The sequence below is a fragment of the Phyllobates terribilis genome, unplaced genomic scaffold, assembly GCF_046119375.1.
Source record: "Phyllobates terribilis strain yellow unplaced genomic scaffold, ASM4611937v1 Scaffold_4__5_contigs__length_816908805, whole genome shotgun sequence".
Classification (NCBI taxonomy): domain Eukaryota; kingdom Metazoa; phylum Chordata; class Amphibia; order Anura; family Dendrobatidae; genus Phyllobates; species Phyllobates terribilis.
The window spans coordinates 679,083,195-679,104,828 of record NW_027362764.1 but is presented as its reverse complement, the minus strand read 5'-3'; the positions used below and the strand labels follow the sequence as shown (position 1 = coordinate 679,104,828).

The following is a 21,634-nucleotide window of genomic DNA, read 5'->3' as shown; positions in this document are numbered from 1 at the left end:
TCACCCGCCGCATCAGGTGTCTTCAAAAATGTCTCGGCGCAGGGTCTCCTGCAGGCTAAACCCTTCATTGCGGTAATGTGACAGAAAGAGCAAGCTGGACCCGTAACTTGGGGGCGGAGCGAGACGTCCAGGGGTGAATGAAGGAAGAGGGTGAGATGGTTGCCAGTGACTTTGAGCTGTTCTTCAGGGGGGAGGGTCGTGTTGCCTGCAAAGGTCTTCTGCTTGGGGTTACCGGTGGTTGCCTCCAGCCAAGCGGGAGACGCTGGTCCTGGTGAAAAGGAGCCTAGTATTAAAAGTAAAGAAGCAACAATGCTGGAGGCCCACGGTGATCAGAAGGATGCTGGTATTTTGCAGAGATGAAATAGCGCAAGAGAGAAAGCAAATGAAAAAAAGAAAAGAGAATGAATGTGTGCACTTGTGAAAGGGAATGGAAAAAAGGCATAGAAGAGAGTGCCCCCTGCTGGTGGAAGGAAAGAAAAAGCAAAAGCCTACAGCACCTGGTATTCCCAGGCGGTCTCCCATCCAAGTACTAACCAGGCCTGACCCTGCTTAGCTTCCAAGATCAGACAAGATCGGGTGTGTTCAGGGTGGTGTGGCCGTAGGCAGAGACAAGCCTCTCACTTGCTGCTTTTCTACTTTGACGTCTGGCTGCCGGCTGCCCTTTCCAGTGCTCAGCAAGACCAGGTCCTTTTGTGCTTTCTCTTCTCTTCAATTTTTTTGCTGGCTTCCTTAAAAGGTCTTGTAGACACAACGCCCCACTCAGAGCCGATGAGTTCACTGATCGGCTGCAGCGCTGTCGACGGAACGTCAGCTTCACGGCCAATGCCACAGGCTGGGAGCAGAGGAGAGACCCACCGGTAGACCCGGGTAGGGTGAGTAGAGCGCGGTTAGTTGCTTTCTAATAGGCTGCAGCCGGGGATTAACTTTTAATGAAAGGGAACAATCCCTTTGACTGTCTGCAGCGCGCCACACCTAGGAAGCGCACTCTCACACACAAGCCAGCATGCACACGTGCTCGCACGTGACAACACCCCCTATCTGCCCCTACAACCTCTCCGTCACCATGCGTCAGACTCTCCTGCCTGTTTTATGATTTCAGGGCCCTAGCAGGAATCACTCCCCCCCTCCCCAATTCCTTCCTTGCCCTGAGGTTAGCTCTTTGTCAGCCGTCTGGCTTGGTTACACAAGCTTTTTTGCAGAGAAACATGTTACTTCTGCTGGGCCTCGCTAGGCGGCTGGCATCCAAATCCTTCCCCGGGCACCTGCTGAAAGCCTGGCCCCTTCACGACCCCGGGTGCTTTTAACGCCATAATTTCCACATGGCGAGCTGTGGAGTCAATAATCACTCCTAGCCGTGGCAAGGAGCTCGGTGTCAGGCCTGCGTGAAGGCGGCGGGGTAGCGTACTTAGCTGCCAACTGGCTCAGAGGCCTTGGGGCTTCCATCATCTAAGTTACTTAAGGTCGGTGTCCGGCAAGGCGCCGTTCCATGCTAGCCGAGCTGGGCAGTAGGGCAAAACATCATCAAAATGGTCTACAACACCCGGTGTTCCCAGCAGATCTCCCATCCAAGTACTGTCTGAGCCCGGCCCTGCTTTGCTTCCGAGATCAGACGAGATCGTGCGTATCCAAGGTGGTATGGCCAGTAGACGCTGCTCAATCCATCGCCCGGCCAGCCTTTCTCAGGATCGCTTGGTGGCGAGCAATCTGGCCGTGACGGGGCTTGCTCCGAAGGGTCCATGCAAAGGCTGTGCCGTCCCTACAGGTGTGGTTTGTTTAGCAGTGATTCACCCGCCGCATCAGGTGTCTTCAAAAATGTCTCGGCGCAGGGTCTCCTGCAGGCTAAACCCTTCATCGCGGTAATGTGACAGAAAGAGCAAGCTGGATCCGTAACTTGGGGGTGGAGCGAGAGGTCCAGGGGTGAATGAAGGAAGAGGGTGAGATGGTTGCCAGTGACTTTGAGCTGCTCTTCAGGGGGGAGGGTCATGTTGCCTGCAAACGTCTTCTGCTTGGGGTTACTAGTGGTTGCCTCCAGCCACGCAGGAGACGCTGGCCCTGGTGAAAAGGAGCCTAGTATTAAAAGTAAAGAAGCAACAATGCTGGAGGCCCACGGTGATCAGAAGGATGCTGGTATTTTGCAGAGATTAAATAGCGCAAGAGAGAAAGCAAATGAAAAAAAGAAAAGAGATTGAATGTGTGCACTTGTGAAAGGGAATGGAAAAAAGGCATAGAAGAGAGTGCCCCCTGCTGGTGGAAAAAAGGAAAAAGCAAAAGCCTACTGCACCTATTATTCCCAGACGGTCTCCCATCCAAGTACTAACCAGGCCCAGCCCTGCTTAGCTTCCAAGATCAGATGAGATCGGGCGTATCCAAGGTGGTATGGCCAGTAGACGCTGCTCGATCCATCGCCCGGCCAGCCTTTCTCAGGATCGCTTGGTGGCGAGCAATCTGGCCGTGACGGGGCGGGCTCCGAAGGGTCCATGCAAAGGTTGTGCCATCCCTACAGGTGTGGTTTGTTTAGCAGTGATTCACCCGCCGCATCAGGTGTCTTCAAAAATGTCTCGGCGCAGGGTCTCCTGCAGGCTAAACCCTTCATCGCGGTAATGTGACAGAAAGAGCAAGCTGGACCCGTATCTTGGGGGCGGAGCGAGACGTCCAGGGGTGAATGAAGGAAGAGGGTGAGATGGTTGCCAGTGACTTTGAGCTGCTCTTCAGGGGGGAGGGTCGTGTTGCCTGCAAAGGTCTTCTGCTTGGGGTTACCGGTGGTTGCCTCCAGCCACGCGGGAGACGCTGGTCCTGGTGAAAAGTAGCCTAGTATTAAAAGTAAAGAAGCAACAATGCTGGAGGCCCACGGTGATCAGAAGGATGCTGGTATTTTGCAGAGATGAAATAGCGCAAGGGAGAAAGCAAATGAAAAAAAGAAAAGAGAATGAATGTGTGCACTTGTGAAAGGGAATAGAAAAAAGGCACACAAGAGAGTGCCCCCTGCTGGTGGAAGGAAAGAAAAAGCAAAAGCCTACAGCACCTGGTAGTCCCAGGCTGTCTCCCATCCAAGTACTAACCAGGCCTGACACTGCTTAGCTTCCAAGATCAGACGAGATCAGGCGTGTTCAGGGTGGTGTGGCCGTAGGCAGAGACAAGCCTCTCACTTGCTGCTTTTCTACTTTGACGTCTGGCTGCCGGCTGCCCTTTCCAGTGCTCAGCAAGACCAGGTCCTTTTGTGCTTTCCCTTCTCTTCAATTTTTTTGCTGGCTTCCTTAAAAGGTCTTGTAGACACAACTAGTGTTGAGCCACCCCCGTAGTGTTCGAGTTCGGTTCGGTTCGTCGAACACCCGTGTGTTCGTCGAACTGTTCGTCGAACACCTTCGAACACGGTTAAAACCAATGGCAGGCAAACAAAAACACATAGAAACACATAGAAAACACCTTCAAAGGTGTCCAAAAGCTGACAAACTGCTCAGAAGACATAACTAACACATGGAAAAGTGACAAGTACATATAGTCATGCGAAAATAAAAGAGGTGGAGGAGTAAAAGGAGGGGGAGACACAGATATAGGCATGTCATGCCCTTCTAAAATCCAAAAAGTGAGAAGCCGACACGGCCAGTCCGTTCCTGCCCGTGCCACCTCCGTGTCGCCGGGTTTGTGCCAGAGCCGCGGTGAACCCTGACGGCCAGCCCCCCTCTCCTAATACTGGTGCCTGTCCGCTGGTGGGTCGAGCCCCCCCGCGGTGGGGGGGGAGTAACATCTGCAGAAGAAAGACCATCTTCCAGCCAAACTAACATGTCGACTTCTTTTCGTGGACAATGTGATACGATCCCTTTGTTACGGACACGCCCATCGCTACAAATTCCAGATGAGGCACAAAAACAGCAGGTGCTTCAGCGGATATCAAGTGCTCCTTCAAGTGGGCTCTCCTCCACCTCAACTTCAACATCACAAATACTCCAGTCCTCAGAGGTGTCACCCCAATCGCACTTGCTTCCTCACAGCTCCCAAGTCTCCAGCTGCCGGTCTGAGTATGGGGTAACACAGATGGTTGAGTCTGCACAGCTGTTTACTCATACTATAGCCTGGGAAACGGAGGTCTGCTCCAGAGCTTCTGTTAATCCAGACGAGGAAATGATCTGCACTGATGCCCAGAATCTTTATAAGTCGGATCCAGGACCAGATGAAGAAGGTTCTGAGCATAATGTAGACCCTCGTTCCCAAACTGTAACTCCTGTTGGTGGAGACAATGATGAAGACGATGATGAGACTCAAATACCTGATTGGAGCGACAACTTGACTTTTCGGTCAGGGCAGGAAGAGGTTGGCTTTGAGGACAACGGGTGTGATAACACACAGGGTGATGATGACAAGGTTGGAGATCCCACTTACTGTCAACCCACAGTCAGCCAGTCGATGAGGTCACCCGGGCCTTTGCCTGGCCTTTAGGATGTCGCGGTGGTTGGCTCCCTGGCCCGTACCCTGGGGTCACTCTTTAAAAGGGTGGATAATTGTTAATTTTATAAGAGTTTGTGACACCACCTGTGGTATCTGGTGAGAAGCACCAGCGCTGCAGCAGTCCACTGAGGCCTGTGATAAGGCAGCTCGATGGTATAGCTCCCCACAGGTGGAGCTAGGTCTCAGGTCAGCGTATGCAGGGGGAATGCAGGACAGGCGAGACCCAGCTGGGTCAGAGCAAGAACGGAAACGGACACGGTAGTCACTTCAGTACCTTTTACTGGAGGAAATTCAGGCACATCCTGGAGCACTGTAGGGTGAAGGGTGCATATCAGGATCCTCCCCAATGAGCGGGTGTAGGGCCTCCTGTTTCTTGCCTCTGCGCAGTAAGTTTCTGACCTGCCTGGAGCTAGGCCTAACTTTGTCTCTGTCCTGCGCTGGCTGACCTTGTGGTAGGGCCTTCTCTTGAAGTTCACGCTCCCAGTATGCAGGGCCTAAGCGTCTCCTGGCTCTGTTACGTATCAGCACCTTAGCGATCCTGGGACTTGTAGTTCTCCAGGGATTCCGGTTATGCCTTACTGGGTCATAGAGATCCCGGTAAGCTCGGATCCGGTGTCCGGTAAATGCTTCGGGGTGAGCTGGTTAAGCTCCTCTGCCCCTTATGTACTAACTCGCCACTCGCCTTCGGCCTACTCGGGCCCTCAATAGGCTATACACACTAACGGCAGCTTGCTGCGCTTCACCGATCTTATGACGCCGTCACACCTTAAGCTCTATCTGGGCTCCCTGAATCTAGCTAGCAGGAGCCTCATGCTCCACTGCTGAACTATTAACTGAGTTCTCAAGACTAGACTGAGCTACACTGCAGACTGACCTCTCTTAGGCTTCTCTACTGCAGGAACTCTTCAGAGGAACTGAACTGCCTAGCTCCACCTTCCCTATTTATATCCCTAACGGGCTCCCTCTGCTGGTCTGAGGTGGAAGGTGGAGATGTGTGAATGTTTATGGGGGCCTCTTGTGGAGGATTCCATCAATACACTCTTCTAGGATCTGTGATACCAAGCACAGCGGGGCGTCACAGATGCTATTGAGGACGAGGTTAGGTTGCGCCTTCCTGGACAGAGACGGAGTACTGGAAGCACGTCAACAACTGCATCCTCAACCACAACTCCGCCTCTGACCACAAGTCGTAGTGGCTCTTCAGGTCGCATGGGCTCTAAGCCTTGCATAGCCTGGGCATTTATTCAGATCGATAAGGATGACCCAACTCGTGTTATCTGTAATATTTGTCACCAAAAGCTAAGTAGAGGCCAAGAAATCGATAGTTTGAGTACTTCATGCATGTACCGTCACATGGATATGAAGCATAAGTTGCAGTGGGAAGCTCACTGTGCTACAATGCGGCCTAGCAGGCTGGGCCAACCACCGTCTGCCCCATCTTGTGCATCCGCGGCCTCTTCATCCTCTGTGACTGGGGGGACAGCAGTCACACATGTTTTTGGACGCAGACCTGCCACCTCTTTACCTGCAACAGCCAGTGTGATTGGCAGGTCGTCAGTTCATTGGGAAGTGGAAACACCTGCTGGTGTTGAGAGCTCTCTGACATCGAGAGCACCACCTTTGGATCAAGGCAACCTAACATGTCCGCCTGCATCTTCCTCACAGACTGGCAGTTTGCCAGGGACACCCTACTCAACCCCGTCAAAGCACAACAGCCAGCCCTCGGTCCCTCAGATGTGGACAAGTAATATACCATTTCCTCCTAGCCATGAGAAAGCTAAGAGGTTGAATTTCACCATCTGCAAGCTGTTGGCTACAGAAATGCTGCCTTTCCGCCTGGAGGACACAGTGGATTTTTGAGACCTTATGTCCATCGCAGTGCCCCAGTACCAGATGCCCAGTCGGCACTACTTCTCAAAGAAAGGTGTGCCTGCGCTCCACCAGCATGTCGCACACAACATCACCGCTTCTTTGAGAAACTCTGTGTGTGACAGGGTGCATTTCACCACAGACACTTGGACGAGTAGGCATGGACGGGGGCGTTACATGTCGCTGACAGGGCACTGGGTAACTATGGTGACATCAGGACAAGGGGCTGCTGTCCAAGTCTTGCCATCCCCGCGAGTTGTACGTCAATCCTCTATCTAGAAGTTCCTCCACTGCTTCTGCCTCCTCAACCTCCTCTCGGTCCTCCACCTGCACCCAAAGCCTGTCTGGTAATGCCACCTGCTTTCTAACTGCGCACCTCCTTACTATGCTGGCAGCAGGGCTCAACGGCATCAGTGTTTACTTTGAAATGTCTGGGAAATGTGAGTCACACAGCTGAGGACTTGTGGTCAGCTCTGGAGACCCAGTTTCATGAATGGTTGTCTCCACTGGACCTGCAACCAGGGAAGGCCGTGTGCGACAATGCTGCAAACCTGGGTGCGGCCCTTCGCCGGGGCAATGTTACACACGTGCCTTGTATGGCTCACGTGTTGAACCTGGTTGTCCATAAATTTTTAGCCCACTATCCCGGACTAGATGGCCTTCTGCAGAGGGCACGGTCGCTGTGTGCTCACTTCCGCCGTTCGCATCCCGCAGCTCAACGACTTACATCTCTACAGAAGTCGTTGGGCCTGCCAGTTCACCGGCTGAAATGCGATGTGCCGACACGGTGGAATTCAACTCTGCACATGTTGCAGCGACTGTGGCAGCATCGACAAGCCCTGGTGCAATAGTTTCTGACGTATAGCCTGGGCCAACGAGATCCAGAGGTGGGGCAAATCACACAGCAGGAGTGGTCTCAGATCAGGGACCTATGAAGTTGACGCGCCCCCTGGGCCGTGGGGTACCCGGAGCCGGGCCGGTAGACGCTGGGGGTTGTAGTCACTGTGGCGGTGACCCGGTCCGTGACCCAGGGCGGTCAATCCAACGGTAATTTGTATATATGGATTTTATAATGTCCGACTACGCCACCTGTGGAGTGCGGCCAAAGGGGCCGCCGCTGCGGAACAGTCCTCTGAAGCTGGTGGTTTTGCTGCAATGGTATTATTACTCACCACAGGAAGAGTGTAGCTTCAGGGCAGTGTGGGTGGATGATGGTGGTTGTAGTGCAGGGAGTCAGTAATGAACACAGAGTCTGTGTGATGCAGTCCCAAGATCTTTACTCACAGTTGTTGCAGTCCAGATTACAGGTACCAGAGCTATCTCACCCGTCGTGCTGTGCGTACTCAGTGAGGGGCTCAGTCCACCCCCAGATAGCTCCGGAGTACTTAGCAGGACCCCCTTCTGTGTGTCCTTTCTCTGGCCTTCTCCCTGCACCTCACACCCAGTGACACTTCTATCCGGTATCCTCGGGCCTTGGCGGGCGACTTGTGTTCCGTCCCCTGGGTCCTATGTGGCTACCTTCTTAGTGAGACTGGTGTGGACTTTTGCCTGCAGTACATGAAATGCTGCAGCCTCCGGTTTCTAGTTGAGCCTTGCTGTTTCTCCTCTAGTTGAGGGACCGGTTCCCCTTATCTGGCCTGACCCCTCTACCTCCTGGTAGCAGCGGGAGTACAGGTGGCCTTCTGCACGGCCCGTAGCCCTAGGGTCCCTTTGGTTCCTGGAGCCTTCCTGCTCCCACTCCTCTCTTCTCTCCTTCAGTCCTGGGCCTCCCAGGCTAGGCCCGCCTCCGGAGCAGAGCTCATGTCGAGCCTCTGCTCCTGTCACTTTTCCTCCTCTGACTGGCTTGCTCTTTCTAAGATGGCTTCCTATTTATACTCTCCCTGTCATGTGCTCCCCTAAGCTGCTCCCCTAAGCACCCACTACATAGGATCCTCCCACCAGCTAGGGACCTGGGACTGTGCTCTCCCTTAGGAGCAATCTCGCCCTAACCCCACTGCGGGTATGTGTTGGATGCAGGTGTTAGGGTCCCGAGCCATACGCCTTCCTTACCTGAGGGTGAGATACCACACCTCTGGGTGAGATGCAGTAACTCTGTGGTGACTGCACCCTCAGGGGCGCCACACACCTTTCTGCACAGTTTTGAAATGGCGACGAAGATGTTTAGTGCTGACGATGCCATTATCAGCATAACTATTCCGGTGATTTACATGCTGGAGCACACATTAAACAGAATTCAGAGTCAGGTGGTCGGACAAGAGGAGGTGGAGGAAGTAGAGGAGGAGTCGTATGCGGAAGGGATAACATCTCCAAGGTCCAGACGGTTGGCAGCACCAAGGAGGCAGGCATGGGAGGGTGGGGGAGAGGGATTAAACAGGGCGCATGGTAGCAGCCAAACTGTTGAGGAAGGTGCAGGAGCCGAGGAAGAAGTGGAGGATGAACTGGCGATGGGCATGGAAGACTCATCAGATGAGGGAGACCTTGATCACATTTCTGTTGTGCGAGGTTGGTGGGAGAGGGCAGAGGAAAGAAGCATGATTCTTACCTCGCTACCAACACAACAAGGACATGGTCCTCCTGGATGCGCAAGACACATGAGTGCCTTCTTGCTGCACTACCTGCAACATGACCCTCAGATTGCAGAATTCGAAGTAATCTTGACTACTGGGTTGCCACACTCTTAGATCCCCGGTACAAAAGTAAATTTGCCGAAATAATTCCTGCCATAAAAAGGGATTGACGCATGCAGGAGTATCTGCAGACGCTGTTGCAGAATCTTACATGTGCTTTTCCACAAAACACCAGTGGTGCACGAAGTGAATCTCACAGTTCTAACTTGCCAACCGCGGGACTGTCGAGTCTTCATCACTCAAACCGTAACAGTAACACAGTATCTGCTGGTAACAGCAATTTTGTGAAATCGTTTCACCACTTTTTTAGACCATCCTTTGCAAGGCCACAGGAGACAAGAAGTCTGCCACATAGTCAATGCCTAGAGAGGATGGTGCAGGAGTATCTCCAAGTGAACATCGAAGCCATGACTGTGTCACTGGACCCTTGCTCATTTTGGTATTCCAATCTGGAAAAATGGCCGGAGCTCGCCACTCACGCCTTGGAGATCTTGTCATGCCCTGCAGCCAGTGTTCTCTCTGAACGTGTGTTCAGCGCTGCTGATGGTGTGCTGACAGATAAGCGCACGCGGCTGTCCACTGAGAATGTAGACAGACTCACGTTCATAAAGATGAACAAATCATGGATTCGCAAGGACTTTTCTAATCCTGTGTTATCCTTGGGAGGCTAAAAGCTTGAGGATTTGGTAATATCACCTCACCAACCGTTTTAAGCAACTGTGGGGCAATTGATGCCACTTAACCCTAGAACGCATGACCATAAAAATCTACACTTTCATATACCTGGGGCCTTTTAGGCCCGTGTGCAAATAACATTGAATAACTCAAACTCAAATGACAAACAACTATATACATGAAGAATACCTAGAGTTTCAAAATTCTAACTAAAGTAATCTTGCAGAAAATAGAAAACAATTAACAGGGCGGAACTGCGCGGCCCCAGGTATGCGTTCTAGGGTTAAGTGGTGTCTGTGCCACAATTTTGGGAAAAAATGGAAACACTTTTTGGAGTCCCCTTGCTGTGTCTTACGTGACGTTGGCATCGTCAATTCCAGGTGGGTTGGGTCGCTCCCCCCCCCTTTTAACTGTAAGAAACTACATACACTATGGCTTGGGGTAACACAGATGATTGAGTCTGAAGAGCTGTTTACTCAGAGGTCTGCTCCAAATCTTCAGTGTCTGCTAGTCAGCGTAGAATTTTTAACTACATCTAGCCTAGGCAATACTTTGGGCGTAGTAGCCCAGCTGCGAAGCAAGCTGCACCGCCTGTGTATCTAATAAGAATTTTTAAATGCATCTAGCCTAGGCAGACTGTGGGGACCCCCAACCAAACCCAGACGCTCAGCCCCCCTACCGCCCCCCTTTCCTTGACAATACAATAATGTAACTCTTACAACTGGATGGGTGAGGATCGGTCACAGCTTTATTAACTCTTTATACTCATTCCATTAGAAAGACATTTTATTTCTAAAATAATTCAGCTTGTTGCAGCATGCCCTGGGTCTCCACTCCGGCAACTTGGCCAACAAGTGTAACTCTCCAACATGTCCTTTCTATTTCCAGGCCATGGAGGATCCTGCGTACTCGTATGCAGGACTCTGACCCCCACCCATCACTCTTAACGCTTGTTCCACTCCGTCCTGGAGTCCTGACAGGAATATGTCCAGTCCAATATCCATTAAGTGAACACCGTCGGGCCGTATGAGGCCTGCTTTATCTCCTTCCAGTTGTTGGTGTCGTACCACTACACCGCCTCTGTCTCTTCTAAATTTTGCCATCCGAATATTTATTACCCGCCTTGTCCGTTCGATGGCCGTGATGTCTCGCGCACCTTGCCATACCGCTATCGGCACAATCTCTGACCATACTATAGCTAGTTTTGTGAAAAATTCTCTGAAGCGCTCAGTGTCTAGTTTCATTATTGCCATTAGTTATGCGCTCTTGTGATGACCTAGGTTGTTTCCCCCGGCCTGTATAACTAAGATGACCAGACATCTTGCCTCTCTCCCTACCTTGATTACCTCCATTAGTACCTGTGGACATAGCAGGCCTCTAATACCTCTCCAGTTGAAATATGTGTTATGAAACTCTAATTTCCTCCCGCCTGGGCGGACTTTCGCCCTTTAATCTGCCCAATATATATACGAGTGGCCTATCACCCACACTGTTGGCTTAGCATCACCTGTAAAAGAAACAAACCACGTTAGGATAACAAGTCCGGTCTTATGTATCTTGCCAAACACGTGGATCACCATCTCTCTATCCTCTGAACTTCCGTTTCTGACAGTCCTGCTCTTGCTGCTTCTGTGGCCGCGCCTATGCGGAATGAGTGTGTCCCGTAATCTTTGGGGTGGTTCCCTGCCGATGTTATGCATTTATTAAATATAGCTTGGAACTGGTATCTTGATAATGGCGTCCCATCAATGTGTGATAGGAACAAATTACTTTGTGATCTGATGGTTAGATATGGTTTTACTATTGTTACCCGACTCAGTGTACCGTTTGTGGGTTGTAGAAGTACCCAAGTGCCCCTGCCCGCTGGAACCATTTTCGATTTGTGTATGCGTAGACGTATTGCATTATTGCCTATGACTACGTCCTGGTGTAATAAGCCTCCACTGGTGCTAATTTTGGATTGAGGGACTAATTCGCTTATGCATAGCGCCCCGAAGAAGGCGATCACAAATGCAGTAGACAGTAGTGTTGCTTCAAATTGTGAGTGTCATGTTAATGGTGTTAGGGATATGATGTGAGAAATCAGTTTTAGTGACAGGGGACGGGACGTCTACACTCCTGACTTGGCTGACCCCTTTTCCACCCTTTTATGGATTGTCTGATGATGAATCTTTGTCACATCTCCCCAATTCAGTAGTTGGAAGTGAAATGCTACTCCGGTCAGACACCGCTGCGCTGACGCCCCTGATATGCCCCTCATCATTAGCTGGTGGAGAAATTCTATGGTGACTTGTGATCTGGCTTGTTCACATTGGTCAACCCGTCTGCCTGCTACTAGTTGTGTCCACTCTTCCCATGCCTTAACGTATGCTTGCCACGTCGACGGGGCAACTGACGCTCTGATTAATGGCATCAACTATTCGCCACTAGATCCCATAGGGAAGGTGGGCAACTGTTGTCCCGATGGGTGGGCATTGTGGAAGAGCTCTGTGAAAATCTGCCAATTGAATTGTTATAAAGCGTTAGCAGCAGCTTTAGACCCCTCAGCATAGTGGCTAGCGCGGACCCATACATTGTGTTTTAGGCACAGGAATGCTAGCCTGGGTAGTCGGCCTAGCACTGGGAGAGACGATGATGCCATCTTATTAATGCAGTGCGCTAAGCTGGTGTTTTTTGTTATGAAGCGTATATTTTTGTAAGCCAGGAGCGCGCCCCATATTTCTATTGCTACCACTATTGGGAAGAAAAATTATTTTCAGGGCTAGATGCAGCGAAAAATTATTATTAATTGAAAAGCTGGTGGAGCTTGGTATAGATGGCCTAATACAATGAGACCCACACACTGCTAGAAGGCCAAATATTTTTTCAGAGTTAGATGCAGAAAAAAATTATATTCAGTTTGCAACCTGATGGAGGTCAGTATAGATGGACTAATAGAACAAGTCCCACACACTGCTAGAAGGCCAAATATTTTTTCAGAGGTAGATGCAGACAAAAAATTATTTTGAATTTGCAACCTGATGGAGGTCAGTATAGATGACTAATAGAACAAGTCCCACAGACTGCTAGAAGGCCAAATATTTTTTCAGTGCTAGATGCAGAAAAAAATTATATTCAGTTTGCAACCATATGGAGGTCAGTATAGATGGACTAATAGAACAAGTCCCACACACAGCTAGAAGCCCAAATATTTTTTCAGAGGTAGATGCAGAAAAAAATTATATTCAGTTTGCAACCTGATGGAGGTCTGTATAGATGGATTAATAGAACAAGTCCCACACACAGCTAGAAGCCCAATATTTTTTCAGAGGTAGGTGCAGAAAAAAATATATTCAGCTTGCAACCTGATGGAGGTCTGTATAGATGGATTAATAGAACAAGTCCCACACACAGCTAGAAGCCCAATATTTTTTCAGAGGTAGATGCAGAAAAAAATTTATTCAGTTTGCAACCTGATGGAGGTCTGTATAGATGGATTAATAGAACAAGTCCCACACACAGCTAGAAGCCCAATATTTTTTCAGAGGTAGATGCAGAAAAAAATATATTCAGTTTGCAACCTGATGGAGGTCAGTATAGATGGACTAATAGAACAAGTCCCACACACTGCTAGAAGGCCAAACATTTTTTCAGAGCTAGATGCAGAAAAATATTATATTCAATTTGCAACCTGATGGAGGTCAGTATAGATGGAATAATAGAACAAGTCCCACACACAGCTAGAAGGCCAAATATTTTTTCAGAGGTAGATGCAGAAAAAAATTATATTCAGTTTGCAACCTTATGGAGGTCAGTATAGATGGACTAATAGAACAAGTCCCACACACAGCTAGAAGCCCAAATATTTTTTCAGAGGTAGATGCAGAAAAAAATTATATTCAGTTTGCAACCTGATGGAGGTCTGTATAGATGGATTAATAGAACAAGTCCCACACACAGCTAGAAGCCCAATATTTTTTCAGAGGTAGATGCAGAAAAAAATATATTCAGTTTGCAACCTGATGGAGGTCTGTATAGATGGATTAATAGAACAAGTCCCACACACAGCTAGAAGCCCTATATTTTTTCAGAGGTAGATGCAGAAAAAAATATATTCAGTTTGCAACCTGATGGAGGTCAGTATAGATGGACTAATAGATCAAGTCCCACACACTGCTAGAAGGCCAAACATTTTTTCAGAGCTAGATGCAGAAAAATATTATATTCAATTTGCAACCTGATGGAGGTCAGTATAGATGGACTAATAGAACAAGTCCCACACACAGCTAGAAGGCCAAATATTTTTTCAGAGGTAGATGCAGAAAAAAATTATATTCAGTTTGCAACCTTATGGAGGTCAGTATAGATGGACTAATAGAACAAGTCCCACACACAGCTAGAAGCCCAAATATTTTTTCAGAGGTAGATGCAGAAAAAAATTATATTCAGTTTGCAACCTGATGGAGGTCTGTATAGATGGATTAATAGAACAAGTCCCACACACAGCTAGAAGCCCAATATTTTTTCAGAGGTAGATGCAGAAAAAAATATATTCAGTTTGCAACCTGATGGAGGTCTGTATAGATGGATTAATAGAACAAGTCCCACACACAGCTAGAAGCCCAATATTTTTTCAGAGGTAGATGCAGAAAAAAATTTATTCAGTTTGCAACCTGATGGAGGTCAGTATAGATGGACTAATACAACAAGTCCCACACACAGCTATAAGCCCAATATTTTTTCAGAGGTAGATGCAGAATAAAATATATTCAGTTTGCAACCTGATGGAGGTCTGTATAGATGGATTAATAGAACAAGTCCCACACACAGCTAGAAGCCCAATATTTTTTCAGAGGTAGATGCAGAAAAAAATATATTCAGTTTGCAACCTGATGGAGGTCTGTATAGATGGATTAATAGAACAAGTCCCACACACAGCTAGAAGCCCAATATTTTTTCAGAGGTAGATGCAGAAAAAAATATATTCAGTTTGCAACCTGATGGAGGTCTATATAGATGGATTAATAGAACAAGTCCCACACACAGCTAGAAGCCCAATATTTCTTCAGAGCTAGATGCAGAAAAAAATTATATTCAATATGCAACCTGATGGAGGTCAGTATAGATGGACTAATAGAATGATGCTATGCCCAAAAGATTTTACTTCACTAGGTGCAGTAAAAAAATTGGTATTCTATACACAGGTGGTATATCTTGCAACACAGATAGGCTACTCCACTGACTAACACACTCTGCAATAGGCCAAAAAGGATTAGCTTTGCTAGATTCAGCCAAATGCTGTGAAAAAAACTTGCACAGCACTGGCACAGACCTGCCTGGCAAAAACTGATAGGAACTGATGTAACCTAGTCCTGAAAAGGACTCCAATTACAATTAGTCTTTACTCCCACAATCTATCTATTTAAGAGCACAGACCTGCCTGATAAAAGTCGTAGGAAATGCTGTAACCTAGTCCTTAAAAGGACTGCAATCACAACTATTCCCTACTCCCAAGCTATCTGTAGATTTGTGCGAAAATTGGCTTGAAATTAACAAGGTATAGCGCACACAGCAACAGCGGTGCCGTCTAACACGCAGCTGCAGCAGTGAGAAAATGGTGGCGACGGGGAAAATGGCTTGGTCTTATAGAGCAAGGACATGTGACATACACTGCCAATGACACATGCTCTTGCTTGTGTGAAAAAAAGCACTTCGCTCCGTGTGTGCGCTGCTGATAGGCTGACAGATTGTACCTCCCCACTGCAAATGCGGGAAAGAGAAAAAAAAATGGAGATCTTCATTGTTACTGCAGAGATCCATCCCCTGCCCCTCCCCCCACCCCGCTGTGCACTCAAACTGCGTATTAACATTAATTTTCATCATTACTGAGAAAAAATCCAGTTATGATTTTGGTGCACGAACAGTTATCGAACATAACCTCGAACAGCCGAATTTTTCTCAAATTGTTCGTGTTCGCCGAACGGCTCGAACACCGCCCAAAACAGCTCGAATTTGAGATTGGCGAACAGTTCGAGTAGAACAACGCTCATCTCTAGACACAACGCCCCACTCAGAGCCGCTGAGCTCACTGATCGGCTGCAGCGCTGTCGACGGAACGTCAGCTTCACGGCCAATACCACAGCCCGGGAGCAGAGGCGAGACTCACCGGTAGACCCGGGTAGGGTGAGCAGAGCGCGGTTAGTTGCTTTCTAATAGCCTGCAGCCGGGGATTAACTTTTAATGAAAAGGAACAATCCCTTTGACTGTCTGCAGCGCGCCACACCTAGGAAGCGCACTCTCACACACAAGCCAGCATGCACACGTGCTCGCACGTGACAACACCCCCTATCTGCCCCTACAACCTCTCCGTCACCATGCGTCAGACTCTCCTGCCTGTTTTATGATTTCAGGGCCCTAGCAGGAATCACCCCCCCCTTCCCAATTCCTTCCTTGCCTTCCTTGCCTTCCTTGCACTGAGGTTAGCTCTTTGTCAGCCGTCTGGCTTGGTTACACAAGCTTCTTTGAAGAGAAACATGTTACTTCTGCTGGCCCTCGCTAGGCGGCCGGCATGCAAAACCTTCCCTGGGCACCTGCTGAAAGCCTGGCCCCTTCACGGCCCCGGGTGCTTTTAACGCCATAATTTCCACACGGCGAGCTGCGGAGTCAATAAGCACTCCTAGCCGTGGAAAGGAGCTCGGTGTCAGGCCTGCGTGAAGGCGGCGGGGTAGCGTACTTAGCTGCCAACTGGCTCAGAGGCCTTGGGGCTTCCATCATCTAAGTTACTTAAGGTCGGTGTCCGGCAAGGCGCCGTTCCATGCTAGCCGAGCTGGGCAGTAGGGCAAAACGTCATCAAAATGGTCTACAGCACCCGGTGTTCCCAGGAGGTCTCCCATCCAAGTACTGTCTGAGCCCAGCCCTGCTTTGCTTTCGAGATCAGACGAGATCGGGCGTATCCAAGGTGGTATGGCCAGTAGACGCTGCTTGATCCATAGCCCGGCCAGCCTTTCTCAGGATCGCTTGGTGGCGAGCAATCTGGCCGTGACGGGGCGGACTCCGAAGGGTCCATGCAATGGCTGTGCCGTCCCTACAGGTGTGGTTTGTTTAGCAGTGATTCACCTGCCGCATCAGGTGTCTTCAAAAATGTCTCGGCGCAGGGTCTCCTGCAGGCTAAACCCTTCATCGCGGTAATGTGACAGAAAGAGCAAGCTGGACCCGTAACTTGGGGGCGGAGCGAGACGTCCAGGGGTGAATGAAGGAAGAGGTTGAGATGGTTGCCAGTGACTTTGAGCTGCTCTTCAGGGGGGAGGGTCGTGTTGGCTGCAAAGGTCTTCTGCTTGGGGTTACCGGTGGTTGCCTCCAGCCACGCGGGAGACGCTGGTCCTGGTGAAAAGTAGCCTAGTATTAAAAGTAAAGAAGCAACAATGCTGGAGGCCCACGGTGATCAGAAGGATGCTGGTATTTTGCAGAGATGAAATAGCGCAAGAGAGAAAGCAAATGAAAAAAAGAAAAGAGAATGAATGTGTGCACTTGTGAAAGGGAATAGAAAAAAGGCACAGAAGAGAGTGCCCCCTGCTGGTGGAAGGAAAGAAAAAACAAAAGCCTACAGCACCTGGCACTCCCAGTCGGTCTCTGTTAAATGGTTAATTATGGAAATTCATTTGGAATGTTAATCGATAATCATTTTTCTGAGTTCTATGCCTCAGCCATCGTGTCTAGTTGACATGCGCTATTTGTGTGTGTATTTTTGTTTCACTACCATATGTAGAACAGGTGTCCATACGACTGGCTATAAAAGCCCATGGTACAGAAAGGAGGGGCTCTCTTGCTCTGCCCACCCCACAAGACACAGAATCTTCATGCTGAGAAGCAGATGACATGTAGGCCTGGACACATGCTGGACAAAGACATGATTTACCAGCCAGGATCCAAGGAAAGATGGGTGAATCTCAACAATTAAGCTAATTATGGACAAATGGACAATTACTTTATAACTAATTATTGTATGTACCTGCTGCAATCTGATTCTTTTTAATGGACAATCCAAGAATAAATAGATACATTTTTTTATAAGAATATCGTGATATTGATACTTTGAGAAGTCCTCAGTAGAAAAAAATAATACAGGAAGAGTATTATTTTACAATGGTGAGCCAGCCAGTCCTGTTTTTTTGTTTTTTAAATTAAGTAAGTGAATTTCTTCCGTGAACAAGGGGGGAGTCCTGACGAGCTGAACAGCTGTTGTTCACGTGTCAGTAAATTCACTAGTTTGTCACGAGAAGCAGAAAGGACCTACAGACTGAGGAAAGACAGGAAGCAGAGGTACTAACAAGGAACAGAATCACACAGGAAAAGAATCAGATGAACTGAAGACAGGACGTGCTGATAAAGAGAAGCCAAAGAATCTTAAGGTAAGCAAAATATGGATATAATTTCTTCTTTTGCTAAACAAAGTAATATTAATTTCAAAGTTAATGTAGGAGATGACATAGAAGTTTTGTGGCTCAGTTTATACAAAGAATGTGAAATGTAGAATTTACAGTTAACTTCTAAATTGGTAAATAGAGACAAACAGAAATTGAGAAATATTCTACATTTGGTAGATTTTTTTCATAGTCTTGTGTTTGAGATTTCTAAGCAGGAAAATAGTGTAGAAGTGTCAGACGGTGATACTGATTCAGACTGTAATGTGGAAAATGAACAAGAAGTAAGACACGTTTCTGTAACTGAAGGTGACCTTGGGTCTGACCAAGAGACGGACATACAGAAACCTGACATGGGAGGAGACATGACTGACATACGAGAAACCGACATACTAGGTGATGTGGGAGGAGACGTGAGTGACGTAGGAGGAACGGACGTACAAGAGCCACTAAAAATATCAGAGAATTCTGGAATTACCCAGGCTCAACTCCAAATTAAAATGAGGAAAAATTTGCTGAAATTATACAAAATCATGCCAAAATATGATGTCATAATCCATGCCTGTAGAAATTCAGAGACATTTGAGAGCTTCTCTGATAAGTTTGATTTATCCAATGAGGAGAGGAATCAATTATTTAAAATATGGATTCCTGTGACATTGTCCAGACGTTTACATTTAATGCCCTGTGAAAATGACTCTCCTAATGGATGGGAAAATGATTCGGACAGATTAAGATATTTGATTTATTGTGTCACAAAGGATTTTCCCAACATAGAAGATCTGCAGAAACTAAGGATTGGTTGGAAGGAATGTACATATACATTTATGTCCATATTTGAACGGTTGTACAAAGCTCTCATCAAAAATGGAAAAGTACAACATATGATAACAACTTTTGTACAAAAATTCAAATTCCTAAATTCAGTTTCCCAAGTTATGGCATCACAAAAAAATTCATTATTTGAATGTGCGCAGATGCTGGATTTTGTTAGAAAACATGAGAATCGTGAAAAGAAAATAAATCAAGCTAAATTTATAAAACCAGGAAAGGTAAAATCTTACCAAAAGCCAATATCAAACTCTCCTAGACTGAGTCATCCCCATAGTGAACTCTATCAAATACGCAGAAGATTTCATATATGTTATAAGCCATATCAGCCAGTGCAAAGATCCATCTCTCCACAGAATGAGTTAATTCTCAGTCAGAACTGTGATTCTCTAAAAAGGAAAATGGCTGAAACTGATGGACAGAGACAGGTGAGACGACCAACTCACAGTGACGTCATGGAATGTGGACAGAAGAACAGGCAGTTCTCTGAGGTTTTGAAGGATAGAAAAATGTCTTTCCTAAATAGGGCGTTCCTGGAGATATTTGAGAGAGACAGAAGATTTGGTTTAGGGAGTGGCTAAGGAAAAACTGTAATTATAATGTTGCATCAAAATGTAATACAATGTCTCAATATTTATTTATAATCTTATACAGTAAAATTGTAGTTACATAGTTTCTAATAGTTCATATATATATATATATATATACACTTGTCTAAGTAGAGATTGCGTATAATTGTATTTATATATACGTTTATAAAATATATATATATATATATATATTAATTTATAAATTAGAACTTCATATATATAAATTTAAGTAGCAATATTTTGAATTACATTAGAACCAACCAATATATGTATAAGATATTTAAATAATTCTGTTTCTGTATGAATTTGATATTTAATTTTATTTTCTTATATTTCCTTAGAGTTTTCATTCCAAAGCAGGATTTGATCAAAGAACTCTAAAATGGATTTATTTCTTTATTCACACAGGAAGTGAAAAAATTGCATGATTTTATGTGTATAACATTTTAAAATAATAACAATATATCTAGTTGAACTATAATATATATGTAATACTTATTAATTCTTTTGTGTTGCTAATATTTTCTGTGCATGAAGTGTTCATGCAAATTAAAGTAGCTTTACAGCATGACGTGTGACAGCTGCGGCCTTTGAACTTTGAGCTAATAGTTTAGGATCCCATTCATTCTATTTTCAACTGATGTAACTTAAGACCGGGCAGCCAGTGAAAAAAAAATCTAAGACAAGAGTTTTTTCAAGTGTCTGAAATTCCAGTGACTTACTCTCATATTATATAATATGTACTTGGGGAATATTCAAAGAAATAGAATCATAGAATGGTAGAGTTGGAAGGGACCTCCTGGGTCATCTGGTCCAACCCCCTGCTCAAAGCAGGATTCACTAGATCATCTCAGACAGATGTCTGTCCAGCCTCTGTTTGAAGACGTCCATTGAAGGGGAACTCACCACCTCTCGTGGCAGCCTGTTCCACTCATTAATCACCCTAACTGTCAAAAAGTTTTTTCTAATATCTAATCTGTGTCTCCTCCCATTTAGTTTCATCCCATTGCTTCTAGTCTTTCCTTGTGCAAATGAGAATAAAGATCATCCTTCTACAATGTGACAGCCCTTGACATATTTGTAGACAGCTATTAAGTCTCCTCTCAGTCTTCTTTTTTGCAAGCTAAACATTCCCAAATCCTGCAACCGTTCCTCATAGGACATGGTTTGCAGACCAGTCACCATTCTGGTCGCTCTTCTCTGAACTTGCTCCAGTTTGTCTATGTCTTTTTTAAAATGTGGTGCCCAAAACTGTACACAGTATTCCAGATGAGGTCTGACCAAAGAGGAGTAAAGACCGATAATTACTTCACGTGATCTAGACTGTATGCTTCTGTTAATACATCCCAGAATTGTATTTGCCTTTTTTGCTGCTGCATCAAACTGTTGACTCATGTTCAGTCTATGATCTATTAGTATACCTAAGTCTTTTTCACATGTACTGTTGCTTAGCTCTATTCCTCCCATTCTGTATATGGTTTTTTCATTTTGATTGCCCAGATGTAGTACTTTACATTTTTCCCTGTTAAAAACCATTCTGTTGGTTGCTGCCCACTGCTCCAGTTTATTTAGGTCTTTTTGAATCCTCTCTCTCTCTTCTCTAGTATTAGCTATCCCTCCTAGCTTTGTGTCATCAGCAAATTTAATCAGTTTACCCTCAATTCCTTCATCTAAATCATTGATAAAGATGTTGAACAATACAGGTCCCAGGATGGAGCCCTGTGGTACCCCTCTTGAGACATTCATCCAGCTGGATGTGAAGCCATTTACAACCACCCTTTGAGTCCGATCACTAAGCCAGTTATGAATCCACCAGCAGTTGCCTGGTCCATTGCATACTTGGTCATTTTTTCAATAAGGATGGTGTGAGATACTTTGTCAAATGCTTTGCTGAAGTCAAGATATACTATATCTACAGCATTTCCCTGATCCACCCAGTCAGTGATTCTGTCATAGAGGGAAATTAAGTTAGTCTGACATGACTTGTTAGTTACAAACCCATGCTGACTCTGGTTAATCACTTCATTCTTATCCATGTACTTACATACATGTTGTTTAATAATTTGTTCAAAGATCTTTCCTGGTATAGAAGTCAGACTCACCGGCCTATAGTTCCCTGGGTCCACCTTCTTCCCCTTTTTGAAGATAGGAACAACATTTGCTCTTCTCCAGTCTTCTGGGACTTCTCCTGTTCTCCAAG

The 21,634-nt window shown here is 46.7% G+C and overlaps 1 non-coding gene and 4 pseudogenes across 1 annotated transcript; all 5 read right to left on the bottom strand.

Moving 5' to 3' along the window:
* Positions 1-485: 485 nt before the first annotated feature.
* LOC141266444 (5S ribosomal RNA) lies at positions 486-604 on the bottom strand. The gene has a single exon (XR_012320480.1). It is a non-coding gene; the product is annotated as a 5S ribosomal RNA (ribosomal RNA).
* A 924-nt stretch (positions 605-1,528) lies between these two features.
* On the bottom strand, positions 1,529-1,648 carry LOC141269581 (5S ribosomal RNA; annotated as a pseudogene).
* A 621-nt stretch (positions 1,649-2,269) lies between these two features.
* Positions 2,270-2,389, bottom strand: LOC141267306 (5S ribosomal RNA; annotated as a pseudogene).
* A 621-nt stretch (positions 2,390-3,010) lies between these two features.
* LOC141269002 (5S ribosomal RNA) lies at positions 3,011-3,129 on the bottom strand (annotated as a pseudogene).
* Positions 3,130-16,449: 13,320 nt separating this feature from the next.
* Positions 16,450-16,569, bottom strand: LOC141267807 (5S ribosomal RNA; annotated as a pseudogene).
* Positions 16,570-21,634: the final 5,065 nt, after the last annotated feature.